We start from the raw sequence: 24,161 nt of genomic DNA, 5'->3' as shown, positions 1-24,161 counted from the left end.
CGGTTACTGCAACAGCTCCTGTTACACCTGTGCCATGTTTTTCTCTGCCCGATAAGCTTTCTGAGGACAGTAAGGCTTGTAGAGGGTTCGTGAATCAGCGCTCAATCCACCTGGAGTTACTGGCTTCACATTTCCTGACTGAGCGAACCAAGGTGGGATTCGTGATTTCCCTTTTGTCTGGCAGGGTGTTGCAGTGGGCTACGCCATTATGGGAACAAGATGACCACCTTATCCTTGAAAACTCTCATTTTTTGGATGCCCTGAAAGAGGTTTTTGGGGGCCACAAGTGACCCATGATACTGCACTCCAACTCCTGGCTTTAACATTGGAGTGGCCTGATAAAGTCCTGATACCCATTTTCTGGAGGGGTCTAGCAGATCATGTCAGGGATGCTTTGGCCATTAGGGAGATTCCATCTACCCTGGAGGAATTAATACCAGTGGCCACTCGCATAGATCTGCGGTATGTTGAGCATGGTTTGGAGTGAGCTCAGAGTAATTCTAAGGTTCTGTTGGCTCCAAACTTTGCCAATCCCATAAGTCCCCCAGCTCAGGTTGATGACCATGTAGAGCACATGGATATCTCTTGAGCGACATCAGTCACACGCTCTGTACAGCCACAAATGACCTGTTTTGCCTGTGGGCAAGTTGGCCATTTTTCTAGCAAATGTCCAAAGCCTCAGTAGGAGCCACTGCACCAAGTGACCTTGTGGAGAGGCTCACTAGTTTCTGTTGACGTGTCTTCTAAATTGGCCTTAGGGGTTTTAGAGCATAGAGCATCTATTTAGTTTATGTGTGCTTGTGACACAGCTTCTTGTGCTGTTCACAGAGTGGTGTTTAACTCAGTCTCAGCAAGCAATCACTGTCTATGTGTTCCATCATTGTTCACACTAGCTGTAGTTTTACATCTCTGCATGGTGGGCCCCGGGTTGCTATCAAATTTATATAGTGCAATCCGCCAACCCTAACAAGTTGTAGTTTGTAAAATGGGGTCATTTAAGGGGGTTCTGCTCTTCTGACACATCATGGGCTTTCTCAGTGTGTAATGGCACCTGCAAATCATAACACTAAAATCTCCATCATAGTATGGCGCTCCTTGCCTTATGAGCTTTGCACTGTGCCTGAAAAATATTTCCTGATTACATGTTGTTAGGACTGGCGGAACGTATTAAATAATAACTAGAGAGGATATTAGGTGCGTTCGCAGTCCAGGGTCCACCGTGCAGTAAAGACACCTACTGCTCGGCAAGCAAAGAGTCACAGAACTCTCTCTCAAGACTCAGGGAAAGAGTTCCTCTAGACCTCTTGCGCTCGACACCGCTACTGGGGTGTCAGAGATTAATCAGAACTAAGAATTTACTGCACAAGAGTGCATGCAGTGCTGCTCTGGCGGACGCCACTAACCACCCAAACGTGGGCCAGAAAAGCGCACTATTAGAGCACGGCGCTGCACTGGCGGTCACTGCTAACAGGCACAGTGTTGTGTGCTAGATGTGCGAGATAGCACTGTCAAGCGCTAGGTAGCTTCCACCATTCACGAGCAGTGAACAACTCTAGGGATGGGAATGATTTGGAGCTTTCATCCATTGACAGGCGTACATCCACACACACGTTATCAAGCTAACACCTTTTATAGTAGTAGCGCTCCGGGACCATCCTGATGGTCCAATAAGAGCCACAACAGGACCTGAGCATGTGACCCCCCGACCTCCAATGGGAGGTCTTCCCATGAGCATGCTCAGTATGGGAAAAGCAGAACTTAGTCCCTGAAAGCCCTGCTTGCTGCTGATCAGTGCTAGCTTCAAAGGCAGAGCCTGGAAAGGCAGCAGTAACCAAGCACACAGTATCAGTTTGAGCCAGACGCTGGGACTGACGTCTCTGCCGAGCAGGTTCCACTGTGGCAGGAGGAGAATGTGAGACCGCAGTGGACATGGTTTGAGATTCCCCCTGTGCAGCGGTGGGAACTCGAAATCTAACACATGTAGGGTATTGATGAACTCAGGAAAAAATGGACCTCAGTTTGTTGCAAAAAAAAATTTCGATTAGGCCTTAGAAAAATAAAAAAATTGGGGCTAAAAACAACATTTTAGTGCCAAAAATTTAATTTATCCTTTCTTCACCGTTCAAAGGTATAAAGTTATGTGAGTCACATGTGGTGTCAATATGATCACTGAATTTCTAGATGAATTCACTGGGGAGTTTAGTTTGAAAAATGAGTTCACATATGGGGGGTTTATGTTGTTCAGACACCTCATGGGCTCTGCATGTGACATGGCACCAGCAAACCATTCCAGCAAAATCTGTACTCCAATATGGTGCCTCTTCCCTTCTAAGATTTGCACTGAGCCTCAAAACTAGTATTCCCCCACATATAGATTGTCAGCATACTCAGGAGAAATTGCACAACAAATTATATGGTGCCACTTCTCTTGTTACCCTTATGAAATTGCAAAATTTGGAGCCAAAATAACATTTTTATGGGGAAAATGTGCTTTTTTTATTTTCACAGCTCAATATTATAAACCTCTGTGAGGCACCTGGGGGTTCAAGATGAACACCACACATCTAAATACATTCCTTGAGGGGTTTAGCTTCCAAAATGGGGCCATTTGTTGGGTGGTTCTATTGTTTAGGCGCATCAGATGCTTTCCAAATGGGACATGATGTCCGCTAATGATTCCAGGAAATGTTGCATTCAAAAAGTAAAAAAAACATAATGGAGAAAAAACGTGGATATTACCCTCGCTGCTGTGCCAATAATGATCTAAGCATTGGATGATGGTGGGAAGATAGTATTTTTATTCTCTTTTCTCAATGCATTTCGAAGTCAGTATGACTTCTTCCTCAGGAGATGCGTAGATATACAGTGTCATTACATGAAGTTTAAATAGATTCTAAAGGCCCCGTCTCACACAGCGACGCTGCAGCGATACAGACAACGATGCTGATCGCTGCAGCGTCGCTGTTTTGTCGCTGTGTGGTCGCTGGGGAGCTGTCACACAGACAGCTCTCTCCAGCGACCAACGATCAGGGGAACGACTTCGGCATCGTTGAAACTGTCATCAACGATGCCGAAGTCCTCCTGCAGCACCCGGTAACCAGGGTAAACATCGGGTTACTAAGCGCAGGGCCGCGCTTAGTAACCCGATGTTTACCCTGGTTACCAAAAAAAACAAACACTACATACTCGCCTTTCGGTGTCCAGGTCCCTTGCCGTCCGCTTCCTGCTCTGACTGAGCCGCCGTACACTGAGAGCAGAGCGCAGCGGTGACGTCACTGCTGCGCTCTCACTGTACGGCCGGATCTCAGTCAGAGCAGGAAGCAGACGGCAAGGGACCTGGACACCGAAAGGCGAGTATGTAGTGTTTGTTTTTTTTGGTAACCAGGGTAAACATCGGGTTACTAAGCGCGGCCCTGCGCTTAGTAACCCGATGTTTACCCTGGTTACCAGTGAAGACATCGCTGGATCGGTGTCACACACACCGATTCAGCGATGTCAGCGGGGCCTCAACGACCAAAAAAAGGTCCAGGCCATTCCGACACGACCAGCGATCTCGCAGCAGGGGCCTGATCGCTGGTACGTGTCACACATAGCGAGATCGCTATGGAGGTCGCTGTTGCGTCACAAAACTTGTGACTCAGCAGCGATCTCGCTAGCGATCTCGCTATGTGAGACGGGGCCTTAACAGTCAAATCTGGCACCAGCAGTGATCACGTCACACACATGTCAAAGTTCAACTGCTGGACACATGATACAGCAAATACTATTTAGAACAAGAAAAAAATAATTAAAATAACATTGTTACATTTAATCCTACAGAATGAATTGATCAACTGTGAGAAAAAATATAAAGAAGTTGAAGAAAAAATATTGTTAAAAATGTACTGCGGATACGATCTTCGAGAAAATGTGTACAGCCACAAATTTTACAGCTCATCAAGCAGAGGAGCCACAGCACCAGCGTAAAGGCATCATTGAGAAATAAAGAATTGGAGAAGAAATCCTTCAACAAACTGAAAAATTAAATTCTATTGTATATATATACTAAAATTAATTTATTAAAACAAGAATTAAAAGGTTTTTAATATGATAAAAGGTGAATATATAGATCAGATATATGATTAAAAAATAAATATAATAAAATTTTCAATAAAAATCCAATTTGATTAATGTTTCCATTTGATTATTAATATCACCATGATTAATTCACTAGTTTTAATCATTCACAAAAGCGGCCAGTTCAAGATATCAAATAATAATAATCTTTATTTTTATATAGCGCTAACATATTCCGCAGCGCTTTACAGTTTGCACACATTATCATCGCTGTCCCCGATTGGGCTCACAATCTAAATTCCCTATCAGTATGTCTCTGGAATGTGGGAGGAAACAGGAGAACCCGGAGGAAATCCAAACAAACACGGGGAGAACATACAAACTCCTTGCAGGTGTTGTCCAAGGTGGGATCCCAGGACTCCAGCGCTGCAAAGCTGCAGTGCTAACCACTGAGCCACTGTGCTGCCCAAATAAATAGGGAAGTACCTGCAAGCCAATCAGACTTTAAACAAATAGTCCCCATAGTCTGATTGGTTTATAGGTACATCCCTATTTATTTGATATCTCGAACTGGCCACCTTTGTGAATTATTAAAACTAGTGAATTAATCATGGTGATATTAATAATGAAATGGACACATTAATTAAATTGGATTTTTATTGAAAATTCAATTATATTTATTTTTTAATCATATATCTGATCTATATATTCACTTGTTATCATATTAAAAACCCTTTAATTCTTATTTTAATAAATTATTTTTAGTATATATACAATAGAATTAAATTTTTCAGTTTGTTGAAGGATTTTTTCCTGTTACCCTTGTAAAAATTAAAAAAATTAGATCTGAAGTGTATTTTTTGTGAAAAAAAATCCTGTGAAGCACCTAAAGGGTTAATAAACTTTTTGAATGTGGTTTTGAGAACCTTGAGGGTGTGCAGTTTTCAAAATGGTGTCACTGTTGGGTAGTTTTTATCATGTAGACCCCTCAAAGCACTTCCATTGAGAAAATGGTTTTGTAAATTTTGCTGGAAAAAAAGAGAAGTCGCTGGTCAACTTTTATCCCTTATAACTTCCTAACTAAAAATAATTGTTTCAAAAATTGTGCTGATGTAAAGTAGACATGTGAGAAATGTTATTTATTAACTATTTTGTGTGACACATCTCTCTGATTTAAGGGCATAAGAATTCAAAGTTTGAAAATTTTCAAAATTTTCGCAATTTCCCTTTTCTTTCACAAATAATCGCAAGTTATATCAAAGAAATTTTACCACTATCATTAGGGACAATGTGTCAGGAAAAAGAAATCTCTGAATCAGTGGGATCCGTTGAAGCTTTCCAGAGTAATTATCTCATATAGTGACACTGGCCAGAATTGTAAAAATTGACCTGGTCATTAACATGCAAGCCACCTTGGGGGGAAAAGGGGTTAAACACGGACAGCACACGGAGAGCACACGGACAGCATAGATGGCAAATGGATATTCACAACAGCCCTACCTTATACAATGGTATGGTCACTACAACCCCCTCTTACATTATGATATCCCCCATAGACATCCACATATTATGATCACCAGAGTACAAACACAGCATGGTGATCACTACAGACATCCATACAGCATGAAGTCCCCTATTGACACATAGCATGATGATCATCGTAGCACACACACGGGAGGATGTCTTCCATAGCCTCTTACAAAGTATGATGGCTTTCATTCAATCCCACAGCCCACCAAACAGTATAATGGTCATGAAAGACACTTATACAGTATGATGGTCACCACAACTCCCTTTTAGTATGATAGTGATCACAGTCCTTTATACAGTATGATGGTAAGCATATCCCGCAATATATTATGACTAACTATTGAACCCGTTCTACGCCCGGGTGGCGAGCATTTATATTGGTATATGGCCTCCATCCTGGTATGTGCTGCTCTCATCTTGCTCTCCCATCCTGTCATGTGCTGCTCCATCCTGCATCCCCATCCTGTCATGTGCTCCCATCCTGCGCCCCAATCCTGTCATGTGCTGCTCCATCCTGCATCCCCATCCTGTCATATGCTCCCATCCTGCGCCCCCATCCTGTCATATGCTGCTCCATCCTACACGCCCATCCTGTCATGTGTGTGCCCCCATTCTGTCATGTGCTGCTCCCATCCTGTGCCCCCATTCTGTCATGTGATGCTCCCATCCTCTGCCCCCATTCTGTCATGTGCTGCTCCCATCCTGCGCCCCATCCTGTCATGTGCTCCCATCCTGCACCCCCATCTTGTCATGTGCTGCTCCCATCGTGCGCAATCATTCTGTCATATGCTGCTCGCATCCTGTGCCCCCTGTTATGGACCTGGTGGTTAGGTGCACCAGGAATGACCTGATAGTTAAACACGGAATCAAGACGAGCTCTGGGGAAATGGGAACTCTGCTGACCACAAACCCTACTCCTATCAACACAACTAGAAATAGCCGTGGAGCGTGCCTGACTCTGCCTAGACGCCTCTTCACAGCCTAAGAGCTAACTACCCCTAAAGAAAGGAAACAAAGCCTCACTTGCCTCAGAGAAATTTCCCAAAAGGTAAAAGCAGCCCCCCACAAGTATTGACTGTGAGTTAAGAGGAAATCACAAACACAGGATGAAATAGGCTTTAGCAAAGAGAGGCCAGTCTAACTAAACAGATTGAGGATAGAAAAGGGATCTTTGCGGTCAACACAACAAACTACAAAAACCACGCAGAGTGTGCAAAAAATACCCCCGCACCGACTCACGGTGCGGTGGTGCCACTCTGCACCCCCAGAGCTTCCAGCTAGCCAGGCAGTTTCATGAAAGCAAGCTGGACTAGAACTTAGCAAGAAAAACCATCAGTAACAAATTTACAAGCCGGAACTTAGCTTTTGCTGGAGTAGACAGGTCCTCAGAAAGATCCAGGAGAGATCTGAACCAGTACTAGAACATTGACAGCTGGCATGGAGTAACGATCTGAGTGGAGTTAAATAGAGAATCCTAGCCTAGCCCTAAACGAGGGCAGCTGGGAAAGGAATCTCAGAACCAGCAGCTCCACTCACAGCCACCAGAGGGAGTCCAAGGACAGAACTCACCGAAGTACCATTCATGACCACAGGAGGGAGTTCGAGAACGGAATTCACAACAGTACCCCCCCCCCCCTTGAGGAGGGGTCACCAAACCCTCACCAGAGCCCCCAGGCCGATCAGGACGAGCCAAATGAAAGGCACAAACTAAATCGGCAGCATGGACATCAGAGGCAACAACCCAGGAATTATCCTCCTGACCATAGCCCTTCCATTTGACCAAGTACTGAAGTTTTCGTCTCTAAATACAAGAATCCAAAATCTTCTCCACCACATACTCCAACTCCCCCTCGACCAACACCGGAGCAGGAGGATCAACGGAGGGAACCATAGGCGCCACATATCTCTGCAGCAACGACCTATGGAACACATTATGGATGGCAAAAGAAGCAGGAAGGGCCAAACGAAATGATACAGGATTAAGAATTTCAGAAATCTTATAAGGACCAATGAAACGAGGCTTAAACTTAGGAGAAGAAACCTTCATAGGAACATAACGAGATGATAACCAAACCAAATCCCCAACACGAAGTCGGGGACCAACACGGCGACGGCGGTTAGCGAAATGTTGAGCCTTCTCTTGGGACAAGGTCAAATTGTCCACCACATGAGTCCAAATTTGTTGCAACCTGTCCACCACAGAATCCACACCAGGACAGTCCGAAGGCTCAAACTGCCCTGAAGAAAAACGAGGATGAAAACCAGAATTACAAAAAAAAGGTGAAACCAAAGTAGCCGAACTGGCCCGATTATTAAGGGCGAACTCAGCCAATGGCAAGAAGGTCACCCAATCATCCTGATCCGCAGAAACAAAGCATCTCAGATAAGTTTCCAAAGTCTGATTGGTTCGTTCGGTTTGGCCATTTGTCTGAGGATGGAAAGCCGAAGAAAAAGACAAATCAATGCCCATCTTAGCAAAAAAGGACCGCCAAAACCTTGAAACAAACTGGGAACCTCTGTCAGACACGATGTTCTCTGGAATGCCATGCAAACGAACCACATGTTGGAAAAATAATGGAACCAAATCAGAGGAAGAAGGCAATTTAGGCAAGGGTACCAAATGGACCATTTTAGAGAAGCGATCACAAACCACCCAGATGACCGACATCCTTTGAGAAACAGGAAGATCTGAAATAAAATCCATGGAAACATGCGTCCAGGGCCTTTTCGGGACCGGCAAGGGCAAAAGTAACCCACTGGCACGAGAACAGCAGGGCTTAGCCCGAGCACAAGTCCCACAAGACTGCACAAAAGAACACACATCCCGCGACAAGGAAGGCCACCAAAAGGACCTAGCCACCAAATCTCTGGTACCAAAAATCCCAGGATGACCAGCCAACACCGAACAATGAACCTCAGAGATAACTCTATTAGTCCATCTATCAGGGACAAACAGTTTCTCCGCTGGACAATGGTCAGGTCTATCAGCCTGGAACTCCTGCAGCACCCGCCGCAAATCAGGGGAGATGGCAGACAGAACTACCTCCTCTCTGAGAATAACAGCCGGCCCAGGAACCCCAGGAGAATCAGGCACAAAACTCCTTGAAAGGGCATCAGCCTTCACATTCTTAGAACCCAGAAGGTACGAAACCACAAAATTGAAATGGGAGAAAAACAGCGACCAACGAGCCAGTCTAGGATTCAACCGCTTGGCAGACTCGAGATAAGTCAGATTCTTGTGATCTGTCAAGACCACCATGCGATGCTTGGCTCCTTCAAGCCAATGTCGCCACTCCTCGAATGCCCACTTCATAGCCAACAACTCCCGATTGCCAACATCATAATTACGCTCAGCAGGCGAAAACTTTCTCGAAAAGAAAGCGCATGGCTTCATTACAGAGCAATCAGAACTTCTCTGAGACAAAACAGCCCCTGCTCCAATTTCAGAAGCATCAACCTCGACCTGAAAAGGGAGCGAAACATCTGGCTGACACAACACAGGAGCCGAAGAGAAACGACGTTTCAACTCCTGAAAAGCCTCAACGGCCGCAGAGGACCAATTCACCGCATCAGCACCCCTTCTTGGTCAAATCAGTCAACGGTTTAACAACACTAGAAAAATTAGCGATGAAGCGATGGTAAAAATTGGCAAAGCCCAGAAATTTCTGAAGGCTCTTCACAGATGTAGGCCGAGTCCAATCATAAATAGCTTGGACTTTAACAGGATCCATCTCGATAGTAGAAGCGGAAAAAATGAAGCCCAAAAAGGAAACCTTCTGAACTCCAAAGAGACACTTAGATCCCTTCACAAACAAGGAATTAGCACGAAGGACCTGGAACACCATTCTGACCTGCTTCACATGGGACTCCCAATCATCCGAAAAGACCAAAATATCATCCAAATATACGATCATGAATCTATCCAGATACTTTCGGAAGATGTCATGCATAAAGGACTGAAACACAGAGGGAGCATTAGAAAGGCCGAATGGCATCACCAGGTACTCAAAATGGCCCTCGGGCGTATTAAATGCTGTTTTCCATTCATCGCCCTGTTTAATACGCACGAGATTATACGCCCCTCGAAGGTCTATCTTGGTGAACCAACTAGCCCCCTTAATCCGAGCAAATAAATCAGACAGTAGAGGCAAAGGGTACTGAAATTTGACCGTGATTTTATTAAGAAGGCGGTAATCTATACAAGGTCTCAGAGAACCATCCTTCTTGGCCACAAAAAAGAACCCTGCTCCCAATGGTGATGATGACGGGCGGATATGCCCTTTCTCCAAGGACTCCTTTATATAACTCCGCATAGCGGCGTGTTCTGGCACAGACAAATTGAAAAGTCGTCCCTTAGGGAACTTGCTACCAGGAATCAAATTAATAGCACAATCACAATCCCTATGAGGAGGTAGGGTACTAGACTTGGGCTCATCAAATACATCCCGATAATCCGACAAAAACTCAGGGACTTCAGAAGGAGTGGAGGAAGAAATTGACAACAATGAAACATCCCTATGTACCCCTTGACAACCCCAACTGGACACCGACATTGATTTCCAATCCAATACTGGATTATGGACCTGCAGCCATGGCAAACCCAACACGACCACATCATGCAGATTATGCAACACCAAAAAGCGAATATCCTCCTGATGCGCAGGAGCCATGCACATGGTCAACTGGGTCCAGTACTGAGGCTTATTCTTGGCCAAAGGCGTAGCATCAATTCCCCTCAAAGGAATGGGATGCTGCAAGGGTTCCAAGAAAAAACCACAGCGCCTGGCAAACTCTAAGTCCATCAAATTCAGGGCAGCGCCTGAATCCACAAATGCCATATGTTATGACCCCAATGGCGAGGGTCTCAGAGGAACGTGGAAGTCTGCAGAATACAAAAATCCAGCTCATAGGGCAGTGGTAACTGGGTTGACCATATATCTACTCCTAACGCCAACACTAGAAGTAGCCGGGGATCATTCCTACGTTGATTCTAGATGACACGCGCCAGCCGGAGAATCTAGCTACCCCTAGTAGAGGAAAACAAAGACCTTTCTTGCCTCCAGAGAAGGGGACCCCAAAGCTGGATAGAAGCCCCCCACAAATAATGACGGTGAGGTAAGAGGAAATGACAAACACAGAAATGAACCAGGTTTAGCACAGAGAGGCCCGCTTACTGATAGCAGAATAAAGAAAGGTAACTTATATGGTCAACAAAAACCCTATCAAAATCCACACTGGAAATTCAAGAACCCCCGAACCGTCTAACGGTCCGGGGGGAGAACACCAGCCCCCTAGAGCTTTCAGCAAAGGTCAGGATATAGATTTGGAACAAGCTGGACAAAAATACAAAAACAAAACAAATAGCAAAAAGCAAAAGGCAGACTTAGCTGATATAACTGGAACCAGGATCAGTAGACAAGAGCACAGCAGACTAGCTCTGATAACTACGTTGCCAGGCATTGAACTGAAGGTCCAGGGAGCTTATATAGCAACACCCCTAACTAACGACCCAGGTGCGGATAAAAGGAATGACAGAAAAACCAGAGTAAAAAAACTAGTAACCACTAGAGGGAGCAAAAAGCAAATTCACAACAGTACCCCCCCCTTAGTGAGGGGTCACCGAACCCTCACCACGACCACCAGGGCGATCAGGATGAGCGGCATGAAAGGCACGAACTAAATCGGCCGCATGAACATCAGAGGCGACCACCCAGGAATTATCCTCCTGACCATAGCCCTTCCACTTGACCAGGTACTGAAGCCTCCGCCTGGAGAGGCGAGAATCCAAGATCTTCTCCACCACGTACTCCAACTCGCCCTCAACCAACACCGGGGCAGGAGGCTCAGCAGAAGGAACTACAGGCACAATGTACCGCCGCAACAAGGACCTATGAAATACATTGTGAATAGCAAACGACACAGGAAGATCCAGACGAAAAGATACAGGATTAAGGATTTCCAATATCTTGTAAGGCCCAATAAAACGAGGTTTAAATTTGGGAGAGGAGACCTTCATAGGAACAAAGCGGGAAGAAAGCCATACCAAATCCCCAACGCGTAGTCGGGGACCCACACCGCGGCGGCGGTTGGCAAAGCGCTGAGCCTTCTCCTGTGACAACTTCAAGTTGTCCACCACATGATTCCAGATCTGCTGCAACCTATCCACCACAGAATCCACCCCAGGACAGTCAGAAGGCTCCACATGACCCGAAGAAAAGCGAGGATGGAAACCAGAGTTGCAGAAAAAAGGCGAAACCAAGGTGGCGGAACTAGCCCGATTATTAAGGGCAAACTCAGCCAACGGCAAGAATGTCACCCAATCGTCCTGATCAGCAGAGACAAAACACCTCAAATAAGCCTCCAAAGTCTGATTGGTTCGCTCCGTCTGTCCATTAGTCTGAGGATGGAAAGCAGACGAAAACGACAAATCAATGCCCATCCTACTACAAAAGGATCGCCAGAACCTGGAAACGAACTGGGATCCTCTGTCTGACACAATATTCTCAGGGATGCCGTGCAAACGAACCACGTTCTGGAAAAACACAGGAACCAGATCGGAAGAGGAAGGCAGCTTAGGCAAAGGAACCAAATGGACCATCTTGGAGAAGCGATCACATATCACCCAGATAACGGACATGCCCTGAGATAGCGGAAGATCAGAAATGAAATCCATGGAGATATGTGTCCAAGGTCTCTTCGGGACAGGCAAGGGCAAGAGCAAACCGCTGGCACGAGAACAGCAAGGCTTAGCTCGAGCACAAGTCCCACAGGACTGCACAAATGACCGCACATCCCTTGACAAGGAAGGCCACCAAAAGGACCTGGCCACCAGATCTCTGGTGCCAAAAATTCCCGGGTGACCTGCCAACACCGAGGAATGAACCTCGGAAATGACTCTGCTGGTCCACTTATCCGGGACAAACAGTCTGTCAGGTGGACAAGACTCAGGCCTATCAGCCTGAAATCTCTGCAACACACGTCGCAGATCCGGAGAAATAGCTGATAAGATAACTCCATCTTTAAGAATACCAACAGGATCAGCGACTCCAGGAGCATCAGGCACAAAGCTCCTAGAAAGAGCATCGGCCTTCACATTCTTTGAACCTGGTAAATACGAGACAACAAAATCAAAGCGGGAGAAAAACAATGACCAGCGGGCCTGTCTCGGATTAAGGCGTTTAGCAGACTCGAGATACATCAGATTTTTGTGATCAGTCAAGACCACCACACGACGCTTAGCACCCTCGAGCCAATGACGCCACTCCTCAAATGCCCATTTCATGGCCAACAACTCCCGATTGCCCACATCATAATTTCGCTCGGCAGGCGAAAACTTCCTAGAGAAAAAGGCACAAGGTTTCATAACAGAGCAACCAGGGCCTCTCTGCGACAAAACGGCCCCTGCCCCAATCTCCGAAGCATCCACCTCAACCTGAAAGGGAAGTGAGACGTCAGGCTGGCACAAAACAGGCGCCGAAGTAAACCGGCGTTTCAACTCCTGGAAAGCCTCCACGGCAGCAGGAGCCCAGTTAGCTACATCGGAGCCCTTCTTGGTCATATCCGTCAAAGGTTTCACAATGCTAGAAAAATTAGCGATAAAACGACGGTAGAAGTTAGCGAAGCCCAAGAACTTCTGAAGACTCTTAACTGACAAGGGCTGAGTCCAATCAAGAATAGCTCGGACCTTGACTGGGTCCATCTCCACAGCAGAAGGGGAAAAAATGAACCCCAAAAAGGGAACCTTCTGTACACCAAAGAGACACTTTGAGCCCTTGACAAACAAAGAATTTTCACGCAAAATTTTAAAGACCAACCTGACCTGCTCCACATGCGAATCCCAATTATCAGAAAAAACCAAAATATCATCCAGATAAACAATCAAAAATTTATCCAGATACTTCCGGAAAATGTCATGCATAAAGGACTGAAAAACTGAAGGCGCATTGGAGAGCCCAAAAGGCATCACCAAGTACTCAAAATGACCTTCGGGCGTATTGAATGCGGTTTTCCATTCATCACCTTGCTTAATGCGCACAAGGTTGTACGCACCACGAACGTCTATCTTGGTGAACCACTTGGCACCCTTAATCCGGGCAAACAAGTCAGACAACAGCGGTAAAGGATACTGAAATTTGACAGTGATCTTATTTAAAAGCCGATAATCAATACAAGGTCTCAAAGATCCGTCCTTTTTTGCCACAAAAAAGAATCCCGCACCAAGAGGGGAAGAAGACGGACGAATATGTCCTTTCTCCAGAGACTCCTTGATATATGAACGCATAGCGGTATGTTCAGGTACCGACAGATTAAACAGTCTTCCCTTAGGAAATTTACTGCCTGGGATCAAATCTATAGCACAGTCACAGTCCCTATGAGGAGGCAGTGCACTGGACTCAGACTCACTGAAGACATCCTGATAATCAGACAAATACTCCGGAACTTCCGAAGGCGTAGAAGAAGCAATAGACACAGGCAGGGAATCCCCATGAATACCACGACAGCCCCAACTTGAGACTGACATAGCCTTCCAGTCCAGGACTGGATTATGAGTCTGTAACCATGGCAGCCCTAAAACAACCAAATCATGCATTTTATGTAAAACCAGGAAACGTATCACCTCGCGGTGTTCAGGAGTCATGCACATGGTAACCTGTGTCCAATACTGCGGTTTATTTGCTGCCAAAGGTGTAGCATCAATACCCCTAAGAGGAATAGGATTTTCTAATGGTTCAAGAGTAAAACCACAGCGCTTAGCAAATGAGAGATCCATGAGACTCAGGGCAGCACCTGAATCTACAAACGCCATGACAGGATAAGATGACAGTGAGCAAATCAAAGTTACAGACAGAATAAATTTAGGTTGCAAATTACCAACGGTGACAGGACTAACAACCTTAGCTATACGTTTAGAGCATGCTGAGATAACATGTGTAGAATCACCACAGTAGTAGCACAAGCCATTCCGGCGTCTATGAATTTTCCGCTCATTTCTAGTCAGGATTCTATCACATTGCATTAAATCAGGTGTCTGTTCAGACAACACCATGAGGGAATTTGCGGTTTTTCTATCACATTGCACCGAATTAGGTGTCTGTTCAGACAACACCATGAGGGAATTTGCGGTTTTGCGCTCCCGCAACCGCCGGTCAATTTGAATAGCCAGTGCCATAGTATCATTCAGACCTGTGGGAATGGGAAAACCCACCATAACATTCTTAATGGCTTCAGAAAGGCCATTTCTAAAATTAGCGGCCAGTGCACACTCGTTCCAATGTGTCAGCACGGACCATTTCCGAAATTTTTGGCAATACACTTCAGCCTCGTCCTGCCCCTGAGACATAGCCAGCAAGGCCTTTTCTGCCTGAATCTCAAGATTGGGTTCCTCATAAAGTAAACCGAGCGCCAGAAAAAACGCATCAAGATCAGCCAATGCCGGATCTCCTGGCGCTAGCGAAAAAGCCCAATCCTGAGGGTCGCCCCGTAAGAACGAAATAACAATTTTAACTTGCTGAGCAGAATCTCCAGATGAACAGGGTCTCAGGGACAAAAACAATTTACAATTATTCACGAAATTCCTAAACTTAAACCTGTCTCCGGAAAACAGTTCAGGAATCGGTATTTTAGGTTCTGACCTAGGATTTCTGATAACATAGTCTTGTATGCCCTGCACACGAGTAGCCAGCTGGTCCACACTTGTAATCAAGGTCTGGACATTCATGTCTGCAGCAAGCATAGCCACTCTGAGGTAAAGGGGAAGAAAAAAAAAAAAAAAAACTCAGAATCTTCTTTCTTATAATCCCTCTTCTGCAATGCATTAAACATTTAATACTGGCCTGGCAAACTGATATGACCCCAATGGCGAGGGTCTCAGAGGAACGTGGAAGTCTGCAGAATACAAAAATCCAGCTCATAGGGCAGTGGTAACTGGGTTGACCATATATCTACTCCTAACGCCAACACTAGAAGTAGCCGGGGATCATTCCTACGTTGATTCTAGATGACACGCGCCAGCCGGAGAATCTAGCTACCCCTAGTAGAGGAAAACAAAGACCTTTCTTGCCTCCAGAGAAGGGGACCCCAAAGCTGGATAGAAGCCCCCCACAAATAATGACGGTGAGGTAAGAGGAAATGACAAACACAGAAATGAACCAGGTTTAGCACAGAGAGGCCCGCTTACTGATAGCAGAATAAAGAAAGGTAACTTATATGGTCAACAAAAACCCTATCAAAATCCACACTGGAAATTCAAGAACCCCCGAACCGTCTAACGGTCCGGGGGGAGAACACCAGCCCCCTAGAGCTTTCAGCAAAGGTCAGGATATAGATTTGGAACAAGCTGGACAAAAATACAAAAACAAAACAAATAGCAAAAAGCAAAAGGCAGACTTAGCTGATATAACTGGAACCAGGATCAGTAGACAAGAGCACAGCAGACTAGCTCTGATAACTACGTTGCCAGGCATTGAACTGAAGGTCCAGGGAGCTTATATAGCAACACCCCTAACTAACGACCCAGGTGCGGATAAAAGGAATGACAGAAAAACCAGAGTCAAAAAACTAGTAACCACTAGAGGGAGCAAAAAGCAAATTCACAACAGCCATAACAGAATAGGATGACAAAGAGCAAATCAGAGTAACAGACAAAAGAAATTTAGGCTGTACAGTTCCAATGGTGACAGACCTAGTGAACCGCTTAGTGCGCTTAGGACAACCAGAGATAGCATGAGTGAAGTCACCGCAGTAAAAACACAGCCATTCTGACGTCTATGTTCTTGCCGTTCAGCTCTGGTCAAAGTCCTATCACATTGCATAGGCTCAGGCCTCTGCTCAGAGGATACCGCCAAATGGTGCACAGTTTTGCGCTCACGTAAGCGCCGATCGATCTGTATGGCCAAGGACATTGATTCATTCAGACCAGCAGGCGTGGGGAACCCCACCATAACATCCTTAAGGGCTTCAGAAAGACCCTTTCTGATAATTGTTGCCAGGGCACACTCATTCCACTGAGTAAGCACAGACCACTTTCTGAACTTCTGGCAATATACCTCCGCTTCATCCTGACCCTGACACAAAGCCAGCAAAATTTTCTCTGCCTGATCCACAGAATTAGGTTCATCATAAAGCAATCCCAGCGCCAGAAAAAACGCATCTACATTACGCAATGCAGGATCTCCTGGCGCCAGGGCGAATGCCCAGTCTTGAGGGTCTCCACGCAACAAAGAAATAATGATTCTCACTTGCTGAATAGGGTCACCAGAAGAGCGGGGTTTCAGAGCTAGAAACAGTTTACAATTGTTTTTGAAATTCAGAAATTTAGATCTATCCCCAGAAAACAAATCAGGAATTGGGATTCTAGGCTCCAACATAGGATTCTGAACTACATAATCTTGAATGTTTTGTACCCTTGCAGCGAGTTGATCTACACTAGAGGACAGACCTTGAATGTCCATATCCACACCTGAATTCTGAACCACACAGAGTTTAAGGGGAAAAGAAAGGCAAAACACACTGCAGAGAAAAAAAAAATGGTCTCAGAACTTCTCTTTTCCCTCTATTGAGATGCATTAACACTTTGTGGGCCAGCTGTACTGTTATGGACCTGGTGGTTAGGTGCACCAGGAATGACCTGATCGTTAAACACGGAATCAGGACGAGCTCTGGGGAAAAGGGAACTCTGCTGACCGCAAACCCTACTCCTATCAACACTGTTATGATCCTTAGTGGTTGAGGATCACAAATTACTCCAGCTAAGTAACAAAACATAGGACAAGCTCTAGGGAGGTGGCAAACTGGACTGACCACAAATCTGAACCTATCTGAACACACTAGAAGTAGCCAGTGAACGTGCTTAAAAATCCTAGACGTCTCTAGCCAGCCTGAGGAACTAACTACCCCTAGAGAGAAAGAAAGACCTATCTTGCCTCCAGAGAAATAATCCCCAAAGATATAGAAGCCCCCAACAGATAATAACGGTGAGGTAAGAGGAAGGCACATACACAGGGGTGAAAGCAGATTCAGCAAAAGAGGCCCACTAATTCTAGATAGCAGAAAATAGCAAAGGGGTCTATGCGGTCAGTAAAAAACCCTTACAAAATATCCACACTGAGATTTCAAGAACCCCCACACCAACTAACGGTGTGGGGGGAGAAAGTCAGTCCCCTAGAGCAACCAGCAAGTAAGAAATCACATTTTAGCAAGCTGGACAAAAAAACATGATGAACGCTGATAATCAGAAAATGAACAAACAAGGACTTAGCTTGTCTTGGAGAGACTGGGAGCAAGGTAGTCACAAGGAATCTGAAGAGCACTGAATACATTGATAGCAGGCAAGGAACTGAGTATCCAGGTGAGTTAAATAGGAAACCAACCAAGGATAACGAACCAGCTGATGAGGCCACCTGCAGAAAGACAACACTACACAGTACCGCTTGTGACCACTAGAGGGAGCCCAAAAATAGAGTTCACAACAGTACCCCCCCCTTGAGGAGGGGTCACCGAACCCTCATCAAGACCCCCAGGGCGATCAGGACGAGCCACGTGGAAGGCGCGAACCAAATCGGCCGCATGAACATCAGAGGCGACAACCCAGGAATTATCCTCCTGACCATAGCCCTTCCACTTAACCAGATACTGAAGTCTCCGTCTAGAGATACGAGAATCCAAAATCTTCTCCACCACGTACTCCAATTCGCCCTCGACCAGCACTGGAGCAGGAGGCTCAACAGAAAGAACCACAGGTACCACATACCTCCGCAACAAAGACCTATGGAACACATTATGGATGGCAAACGATGCCGGGAGATCCAAACGAAAAGACACCGGGTTAAGGATTTCCAAGATCTTATAAGGACCGATGAAGCGAGGCTTAAACTTAGGAGATGAGACCTTCATAGGAACATACCGAGAAGACAGCCACACCAAATCCCCAACACAAAGTTGGGGACCCACACCGCGGCGGCGGTTGGCAAAGCGCTGAGCCCTCTCCTGTGACAATTTCAGATTGTCCACCACATGGCTCCAAATCTGCTGCAACCTATCCACCACAGAATCCACCCCAGGACAGTCAGAAGACTCAACCTGACCCGAGGAAAAACGAGGATGGAAACCAGAATTGCAGAAAAAAGGTGAAACCAAGGTAGCAGAACTAGCCCGATTAGTAAGGGCAAACTCGGCCAATGGCAAAAAAGTCACGCAATCATCCTGATCAGCAGAAACAAAACATCTCAAATAAGTCTCCAACGTCTGATTAGTTCGCTTGGTTTGGCCATTAGTCTGAGGATGGAAGGCCGACGAAAAAGACAAATCAATGCCCATCTTAGCACAAAAAGTTCGCCAAAACCTGGACACAAACTGGGATCCTCTATCAGACACAATATTTTCAGGAATGCCGTGCAAGCGAACCACATTCTGAAAAAAGAGAGGAACCAAATCGGAGGAGGAAGGCAGCTTAGGCAAGGGCACCAAATGGACCATCTTGGAAAAACGATCACACACCACCCAGATGACAGACATTTTCTGAGATACTGGAAGATCCGCAATAAAATCCATGGAAATGTGCATCCAAGGCCTTTTTGGGACAGGCAAAGGCAAAAGCAAACCGCTGGCAGGAGAACAGCAAGGCTTAGCCCGAGCACAAATCCCACAAGACTGCACAAAGGAACGCACATCCCGCGACAAGGAAGGCCACCAGAAGGACCTAGCCACCAAATCCCTGGTACCAAAAATCCCAGGATGACCCGCCAACACCGAAGAATGAACCTCGGAAATAACTCTGCTGGTCCATCTATTCGGGACAAACAGTCTCTCTGGTGGACAACGGTCAGGTCTATCCACCTGAAATTTCTGCAACACTCGTCGCAAATCTGGAGAAATGGCAGACAAAATCACTCCCTCTCTGAGAATACCAGCCGGCTCAGAAACTCCCGGAGAGTCAAGCACAAAGCTCCTAGAAAGTGCATCAGCTTTCACGTTCTTCGAACCAGGCAGATATGAGACCACGAAGTTGAAACGGGAGAAAAACAACGACCAACGAGCCTGTCTAGGATTCAGGCGCTTGGCAGACTCGAGGTAAATCAGATTTTTGTGATCAGTCAGGACCACCACACGATGTTTAGCTCCTTCGAGCCAATGACGCCACTCCTCAAATGCCCACTTCATAGCCAACAACTCCCGATTACCAACATCATAATTTCGCTCGGCAGGCGAAAACTTTCTTGAAAAGAAAGCACACGGCTTCATCACAGAGCCCTCAGAGCTTCTCTGCGACAAAACAGCCCCTGCTCCAATCTCGGAAGCATCAACCTCGACCTGGAAGGGGAGAGAGACATCTGGCTGACATAAGACTGGAGCTGAAGAAAACCGATGCTTCAGCTCCCGAAAGGCCTCCACGGCCGCAGGAGACCAATTAGTCACATCAGAGCCCTTCTTGGTCAAATCCGTCAAAGGTTTAACCACGCTAGAAAAATTAGCGATGAAACGACGGTAAAAATTAGCAAAACCCAAGAACTTCTGAAGACTCTTAACAGACGTGGGCTGAGTCCAGTCATGAATAGCCTGGACCTTGACTGGGTCCATCTCCACAGAAGAAGGAGAAAAAATAAAACCCAAAAAGGAGACCTTCTGTACTCCGAAGTGGCATTTTGAGCCCTTCACAAATAAAGCATTACAACACAGGACCTGAAACACCATCCTGACCTGCTTCACATGGGACTCCCAATCATCAGAAAAGACCAAAATGTCATCCAGATAACCAATCATAAACTTATTCAGATATTCTCGGAAAATGTCATGCATGAAGGACTGAAACACAGAAGGAGCATTAGAGAGTCCAAAAGGCATCACCAAGTACTCAAAATGGCCTTCGGGCGTATTAAATGCTGTTTTCCATTCATCTCCCTGCTTAATGCGCACAAGATTATACGCACCACGGAGATCTATCTTGGTGAACCAACTGGCACCCTTAATCCGAGCAAACAAATCAGACAATAGTGGCAAAGGATATTGAAATTTGACTGTGATTTTATTCAGAAGGCGATAATCTATACACGGTCTCAAAGAACCGTCCTTCTTGGCCACAAAAAAGAATCCTGCACCAAGAGGGGAAGAGGATGGACGAATATGTCCCTTCTCCAAAGACTCCTTTATATAACTCCGCATCGCGGCATGCTCTGGTATAGACAAATTAAAAAGTCGTCCCTTAGGGAATTTACTACCAGGAATTAAATTTATAGCACAGTCACAATCCCTATGAGGGGGCAGGGCACTGGACCTGGGCTCATCAAATACATCCTTGTAGTCAGACAAAAACTCAGGGACCTCAGAAGGAGTGGAAGAAGCAATAGACACCAATGGAGTATCGCCATGAATTCCCTGACAACCCCAACTAGACACAGACAAGGGGCTCAGGATCGCACAAAACAGGTCATGTAACAGAACTTGTATTATTTATTTGGCTATTTTACATGTTTGTATGCAGATGTATTGGGCCAAGTAGGCTATAGTAGCAAGTATTCCCCATTGTTGGCTGTGGTATTGCTGTGGAGGTGAAATGTGGATAAAAGTTTAGCACAATGCACTGAGCACTTTATTATATATATCACCACAACACCTCCGCAGGGATAATCACCTCCACCTGATATTGGGGTAGCTCCAAATATATAAATAAGGCACTGTCACAATGAGAGGTTTAGCCATTTTGCAGAGGGGCACCAATACCTTTTGAACAGGTTCCCCACATATCTGCATACACCTAAGCATATATATAACATGTGTTGCATGTGAAGGTTCTGTGCGGTCTTTTGTATATGTTGTCTCCATTTTTAAATTTCATTTTTGTTTCATGGTTTTAAAATATTCAATAAAGTATACTTATTTGTGAGATTAATATGACGTTTACTTCCGGTTTCTTTCTTTTTTGGATTTGTTGACTTTATGGAAGTGTCATGTATATAGGCCTGAAGTTCTATATATGCAAATATAGACACAGACATAGCTTTCCAATCTAAAACTGGATTATGAGCCTGCAGCCATGGCAGACCAAAAACGACAACATCGTGTAAATTATGCAGAACAAGAAAGCGAATCACCTCCTGATGAACGGGAGTCATGCACATGGTCATTTGCATCCAATACTGAGGTTTACTCTCAGCCAATGGCGTAGCATCAATTCCCCTCAGAGGAATAGGAAATTCCAAAGGCTCCAGGACAAAACCACAGCGCCTGGCAAATGACAAATCCATCAGATTCAGGGCAGCACCCGAATCCACAAAGGCCATAACCGAGTAGGACGACAAAGAACAAATTAAAGTAACAGACAAAATAAATTTAGGCTGTATATTACCAATGGTGACAGGTTTAGCGACCTTTTTTAAGCGTTTAGAGCATGCTGAGATAACATGAGCAGAATCACCACAGTAAAAGCACAACCCATTTTGACGTCTATGACTTTGTCGCTCAATTCTGGTCAGAGTTCGATCACATTGCATAGACTCAGGTCTCTGTTCAGAAAATACCGCCAAAGGATGAGCAGATTTGCGCTCCCGCAAACGCCGATCAACCTGAATGGCTAAAGCCATAGAATCACTCAGACTTGTAGGGGTGGGGAACCCCACCATAACATCCTTAATGGCTTCAGAAAGACCTTCTCTGAAATTTGCAGCCAAGGCACACTCATTCCATTGAGTAAGCACTGACCATTTCCGAAATTTTTGACAATACACCTCTGCTTCATCCTGCCCTTGAGAGAGGGCCAGCAACGCTTTTTCTGCCTGATTCTCAAGATTAGGCTCCTCATAAAGTAGTCCAAGAGCCAGAAAAAACGCATCCACATTAAGCAATGCAGGATCTCCTGGCGCCAGAGAGAAAGCCCAATCCTGAGGGTCGCCACGCAACAAGGAGATAACAATTTTTACTTGCTGAGCAGAATCACCAGAGGAACGAGGTCTCAGAGATAGAAATAACTTACAATTATTCTTAAAATTCTGAAACCTAGATCTATCTCCAGAGAACAACTCAGGAATGGGTGTCTTTGGTTCTGACATAGGGCTATGAATAACAAAATCCTGAATACTTTGCACCCGTGCAGCAAGATGATCCACACTAGAAGTCAGAGTCTGAACATCCATGTCTGCAGCTGAGCTCAAAACCACTCAGAGTTCAAGGGGATGAAAGAAGCTAGACAGACTGCAGCAAGGAAAAGCGGGAGGGGAAAAAAAAAAAAAAAAAAAATGTACTCAGGTCTTCTTTTAATCCCACTTCTGCGATGCATTAAACACTTTTTAGCCTGCTATACTGTTATGATCCTTAGTGGTTGAGGATCACAAATTACTCCAGCTAAGTAACAAAACATAGGACAAGCTCTAGGGAGGTGGCAAACTGGACTGACCGCAAATCTGAACCTATCCAAACACACTAGAAGTAGCCGGTGAACGTGCCTAAGAATCCTAGACGTCTCTAGCCAGCCTGAGGAACTAACTACCCCTAGAGAGAAAGAAAGACCTATCTTGCCTCCAGAGAAATAATCCCCAAAGATATAGAAGCCCCCAACAGATAATAACGGTGAGGTAAGAGGAAGGCACATACACAGGGGTGAAAGCAGATTCAGCAAAAGAGGCCCACTAATTCTAGATAGCAGAAAATAGCAAAGGGGTCTATGCGGTCAGTAAAAAACCCTTACAAAATATCCACACTGAGATTTCAAGAACCCCCACACCAACTAACGGTGTGGGGGGAGAAAGTCAGTCCCCTAGAGCAACCAGCAAGTAAGAAATCACATTTTAGCAAGCTGGACAAAAAAACATGATGAACGCTGATAATCAGAAAATGAACAAACAAGGACTTAGCTTGTCTTGGAGAGACTGGGAGCAAGGTAGTCACAAGGAATCTGAAGAGCACTGAATACATTGATAGCAGGCAAGGAACTGAGTATCCAGGTGAGTTAAATAGGAAACCAACCAAGGATAACGAACCAGCTGATGAGGCCACCTGCAGAAAGACAACACTACACAGTACCGCTTGTGACCACTAGAGGGAGCCCAAAAATAGAGTTCACAACACAACACAACTAGAAATAGCCGTGGAGCGTGCCTGACTCTGCCTAGATGCCTCTTCACAGCCTAAGAGCTAACTACCCCTAAAGAAAGGAAACAAAGCCTCACTTGCCTCAGAGAAATTTCCCCAAAGGTAAAAGCAGCCCCCCACAAGTATTGACTGTGAGTTAAGAGGAAATCACAAACACAAGATGAAATAGGCTTTAGCAAAGAGAGGCCAGTCTAACTAAACAGATTGAGGATAGAAAAGGGATCTTTGTGGTCAACACAACAAACTACAAAAACCACGCAGAGTGTGCAAAAAATACCCCCGCACCGACTCACGGTGCGGTGGTGCCACTCTGCACCCCCAGAGCTTCCAGCTAGCCAGGCAGTTTCATGAAAGCAAGCTGGACTAGAACTTAGCAAGAAAAACCGTCAGTAACAAATTAACAAGCCGGAAGTTAGCTTTTGCTGGAGTAGACAGGTCCTCAGAAAGATCCAGGAGAGATCTGAACCAGTACTAGAACATTGACAGCTGGCATGGAG

General features: G+C 45.5%; 1 protein-coding gene across 1 annotated transcript in view; it reads right to left on the bottom strand.

Moving 5' to 3' along the window:
• The window catches only part of PTH2R (parathyroid hormone 2 receptor), a 1,733,956-nt gene that overhangs the window by 608,090 nt on the left and 1,101,705 nt on the right, over positions 1–24,161 (bottom strand). The gene's annotated exons all lie outside the window — the stretch shown is intronic.

This window comes from Ranitomeya variabilis, chromosome 7 (assembly GCF_051348905.1).
Source record: "Ranitomeya variabilis isolate aRanVar5 chromosome 7, aRanVar5.hap1, whole genome shotgun sequence".
Taxonomy (NCBI): domain Eukaryota; kingdom Metazoa; phylum Chordata; class Amphibia; order Anura; family Dendrobatidae; genus Ranitomeya; species Ranitomeya variabilis.
Note: the sequence above shows the minus strand (reverse complement) of the source record. Positions and strands in the feature narration are given on the sequence as shown.